Below are 5000 nucleotides of genomic sequence, written 5' to 3' on the forward strand. Positions count from 1 at the left end.
TCCCCAACATGCTTAGCGTGCCTCCCGTTACTCTGAGCACCCGACTTTAAATATGATATATACCACACCAAGTGTCCTTTTAGACCAACGTTAGACATCATCCACCCTAAGTTAACCACGTTTACCCACATATACTCCAAGTTAACCACATTTACCCTCATTTACCCTAAGTTAACCACGTTTACCCTCATCTACCCTAAGTGAACCACGTTTACCCTCATCTACCCTAAGTTAACCACGTTTACCCTCATCTACCCTAAGTTAACCACGTTTACCCTCATCTACCCTAAGTTAACCACGTTTACCCACATCTACTCTAAGTTAACCACGTTTACTCTCATCCTTATCCTAAGTTAACCGCGTTTACCCACATCTAACCTAAGTTAACCGCGTTTACCCTCATCTACCCTAAGTTAACCACGTTTACCCTCATCTACCCTAAGTTAACCACGTTTACCCTCATCTACTCTAAGTTAACCACGTTTACCCACATCTAATCTAAGTTAACCACGTTTACTCTCATCTATCCTAAGTTAACCGCGTTTACCCACATCTAAACTAAGTTAACCGCGTTTACCCTCATCTACCCTAAGTTAACCACGTTTACCCTCATCTACCCTAAGTTAACCGCGTTTACCCTCATCTACCTAAGTTAACCGCGTTTACCCACATCTAACCTAAGTTAACCGCGTTTACCCTCATCTACCCTAAGTTAACCACGTTTACCCACATCTACTCTAAGTTAACCGCGTTTACCCTCATCTATCCTAAGTTAACCGCGTTTACCCACATCTACTCTAAGTTAACCACGTTTACCCTCATCTATCCTAAGTTAACCACGCGTACCTACATCTGTGATGAACAATGAACATTGAATCGAAGAGAACTTGATTACGTAATTAAGCTTTTGTTCTGACTTGGATAAGATACGTTTCTGTTCTGTTTCATTTATCGAGTTTTACGCCCCTGTCTTCATGTACTATTGTTCACAGTTTGAATCAATTATATAACTAGCCATTCCCGTGTTTTTTAACCGGTTTTACAACTGTACACGTGAATTGTACCCTTATCAGAGAACGCCCCTTAAGTTTTTGTGGAGTTGGAGTTAGGAGATCTTCGGAGCAACACTGGAGTTTTCAGAGCAGTTTATCTTTTTCGGAGTTACGTAACGTTGGAGTTTCTTTAGCCCTTTAAACAGGATCAGACGTAAGTCTCGGCCTATTATATGAAGCTTTCGTTTTGCTTTCAATTTGTTTCTTTTGTGATTAGTCTTAGCCCCTTTTTTTGATCTCGTGCATTGTAATTTCCCCTTTTAGTTTTCACCGCATGTGTACAATAATTCAGACGAGTTGGTGTTCAAATTAAACGCTGTTGAGTCAACTTGTGCTGTTGAGTTCTATACTGTGGTTGACACTTCCCGATCTCCAGTGCACAACATCCCGTGTCCGCTGCACTGGGTACGCGACAGTGAAAAGTCTGTGGATAAAATCAACGAATGGAGGTAAGCGGTATCATACTTTAAACCCGGAGCCATCGAGAATGACGAGCCCAGGAAAAAAATGGCTGAACGTAGAAGGAGAGAAGGAGAGCGGAGCCAGGAGCAAAAGAGAGAGGAAACCCACACGAAAGGCTCTGCAAAGCGCGGTAGAACTTAAACGGAGGCAAATCCTTAAATCGCGTAAAAAGCTCCTTAGTGTTATGCAATCAGTAGAAGGGCTAAGTGATGACAGCCATATTGATACTGTAGCGCGTGACCATACGCTCGCCTCGGAGGAGTTTGGAAGATTGTTGCAGGAGTTAATTGGCCTGTACGAGCAAGATTCACGCGGCGATTACTTAGAAGAGGCTCAACTTAGTGAAGAGAACGAGACCCTTAACCGAGCCCTCCTACTTTTAGACAGCCTAAAGAATAGAATTACTAGACAACCCAACAAATTGTTGGAGACAAGATCTGTGTGTTCTCGTCTTTCCTCGCGCCATTCGTCATCCTCCAAAACTAGCAGCACTACCGCTAGATTGCAAGCGCTAGCCGAAGCTAAAGCGGCAAGAGAAGAAGCTCAGTACACGCGGCTAATAGCGCAAAAAGAACTTGAACGCAGGACACGCGAAGCAGAAGCGCAGAAAATTCGACAACAGGAGATAGCGCAATTCGAAAGGGAGAATCGCGATTCTGGGAGCAGACAAAAAAGCCGCGATGGCGAACGCTAAACTTAAAGTTTTCGAGGGGGCTCTTCTAGAAGAAGAATTTGAAAAAGATTTCAAATTACCAGAGTTAGAAGTTCCCAAAATCAAAGCAGAGGAGAGGACTACCCAGTGGGTACATTCCAACCCCCTAACCACAGGAAAGGTATCACGTTCCGAGCGAAATTACGAGCCGTTAAGCCCGCCAAAACAAATAATGCTCCCATTGCGCCCCACCCCCGAAGAAAGAAAATCAGAAAAAACAGATCTCCCTGAACTCCGCGTCCAAAACCCAGATCTGCCTCGGCAGCAACCCACAGATGAGGATTGTGTAGTGCCACAAAATACCATTTTCAATCGGCAACCACTTATATCCTCGACCCCTTTGAAAGATATCACCGGAAGTCAGCTGATAGATTCGCTTACAGTCGCAAATCAACAGATAGTTGCCGGCCTAGCGAGACAGCCTGACATATTCTCTGGGGACCCTCTTCCATCCCTGCAAAGGCGCATTCAAAGCTATGCTGTTAGACGCTGATGTATCCCCAACTCAGGAGATAAACTATTTAAGAAGCTTTACTAGCGGAAGGCCACAACGCCTAGTTGATAACTACCGGAAGCGGCAAATGCACGACCCCGTTGCGTTACTAAAGGAGTTGTGGGACGAACTAGAAAGGCGTTTCGGGAGCGTCGCCGTAATTAGTAATACATTGTTGGAGCGATTACGGGACGCGGCGACCTTTGGTGAGCGAGAACACGATAATTTGCAGCTGTTCGCAGATCTTTGCGCGGATATCGAAAGTCAAGTGACTTATCTTCCCGGACTTGCGTGCCTCAACTATCCTAACGCCATGCAACCAATAACCGAGAAGTTGCCACGGTTTATCCGCGCCAAATGGGAGAAAGAAATAGCTTGTTACTCGAACTGCAACGGCGGAGCGTATCCCCCCTTCTCCAGATTTTGTAAAATAGTCCAGGAGCAATCAAAGATAAAGAACGATCCAAACGTTCTGGCCGGTCAAGCAGCCAGCCCCACCCAGGTTTCAACACCTAAACCACGCAAAGAAAAGAAGACTCGGCCCGCAGCTGGAAAGGACGGCGCCGGAGAGGATAGGAGGGAGGCCCCTGAAAAAAGAGAAAATAAGACTAAACATTGCCCGTATCACGAAAGGGACGGACACGATCTGCAGGAGTGTAAAGCGTTCACAGCGAAACCCCTGGAAGAACGTACGGAGTGGATTAAAGACGCCCACCTATGCTTTCGCCCTTACCACGTCGCGAGCCGGTGTAACACCCCAGTACAGTGCGCTATCTGCTGAGACAAGCGCCACAGCGCCGTATTGCATAAGGAGAAGCGGCAAGCTTCTAAACCGGAGAATGAAGCAGTCAACCCGAAATGTACCGTACTCTGTGGACCTACAGGAGGCGTGTCCTGCAGCAAAACTCTGCTCGTGGACGTCTATAGCCGGCGTAACCCACACCTCGCTAAGCGCGTCTATGCTATCGTTGATGAGCAGAGCAACAGTTCCCTCGTCACTAGTGAACTAGCCGACGACCTTGGAGCGGACGGACCCTTAGAAAAATACTTCTTGTCCACGTGCAGGCATTACAGTACGTTCACTTAGCGGAGCAGAGTTCGCCGCGCCGACCCTCACCGAGTGCGATACCATCCCACAAGACAAGAGCGAAATCCCCACCCCAGACATGGCGAGGAGTTTCCCACACCAAAGGCCATAGCGCACGAGATACCTCCCATAAACCAGACAGCTAAGATTCACCTCCTACTTGGCCGAGACGCCTGTCCACTGTTACGGAGAAAGAACCTAACACCGGAAGCAGAATTTACGAGCTAGTACCTTGCCCCAACCAGATCAAGGTTACAGACCCCCTCTTGGAGCGTGCCACTGACGACATATTTAGGAAGACACGAGATGACAACGAGCCTGGTCTCTCCCGCGAGGACCGCAAGTTTCTAGAGATACTGGATAGGGGTATACACAAGAACGCAAAGGGAAACAGGGAGATGCCCCTACCGTTCCGTAACGAGCGCCAGACTATGCCAAACAATCTAGATCAAGCAATGCAGCGCCTACAAGGGCTTCTCAAGACATTTGCCAGGAAACCCGAAATGAAAGCAGACTATCTGGACTTTATGGGAAAAATAATCGACAAAGGCCACGCCTCAGCTATCCCAAGTAAAGAAGTCCCGTCTCCTCCCGGCCGTTCCTGGTACTTACCGCATTTTGCAATACAAAGCGCACCATTCGCGTCGTATTCGATTCCAGTTGCGAGTTTGGTGGAATTTCATTGAACAAAGTACTTTTATCAGGCCCTGACCTGATGAACAACCTTATTGGAGTCCTCATGCGCTTTCGCAAGGAGAATATAGCAGTGATGTGCGACGTCGAGCAAATGTTTCATTCATTCTACGTTGACCCACCACATAGAGACTTCCTTCGTTTCCTATGGTTCGAGAGTAACGATCCGTCAAAGCCCATCATAGAATATCGGATGAATGTACACCTATTTGGCAATGGACCTAGTCCCGCAGTCGCTACCTACGGCCTACGCAGAACAGCCATTGACGGCGAGGAGGAGTACGGCGAGGAGGCCAAAAAGTTCATTTGCCGTAACTTTTACGTCGATGATGGTTTGACCTCGCTTTCATCTATTCAAGAAGCGACAGACCTGGTTAAGAGTGCACAAGCCACCCCGCACAGCTAACCTTCGACTTCACAAAGTAGTTTCTAACTCTGTGGAAGTCATGAAAGCCTTCCCGGCCGAAGACCGAGCAAAGGACGTGCGTGACCTGGATTTAC

The 5000-nt window shown here is 47.3% G+C and overlaps 1 pseudogene; it reads left to right on the forward strand.

Moving 5' to 3' along the window:
* The first annotated feature begins 4333 nt into the window (after window positions 1-4333).
* LOC138023051 (uncharacterized) lies at window positions 4334-4905 on the forward strand (annotated as a pseudogene).
* The last annotated feature ends 95 nt before the right edge of the window (window positions 4906-5000 follow it).

This window comes from Montipora capricornis, chromosome 11, assembly GCF_036669925.1.
Source record: "Montipora capricornis isolate CH-2021 chromosome 11, ASM3666992v2, whole genome shotgun sequence".
In the NCBI taxonomy this organism is placed as follows: domain Eukaryota; kingdom Metazoa; phylum Cnidaria; class Anthozoa; order Scleractinia; family Acroporidae; genus Montipora; species Montipora capricornis.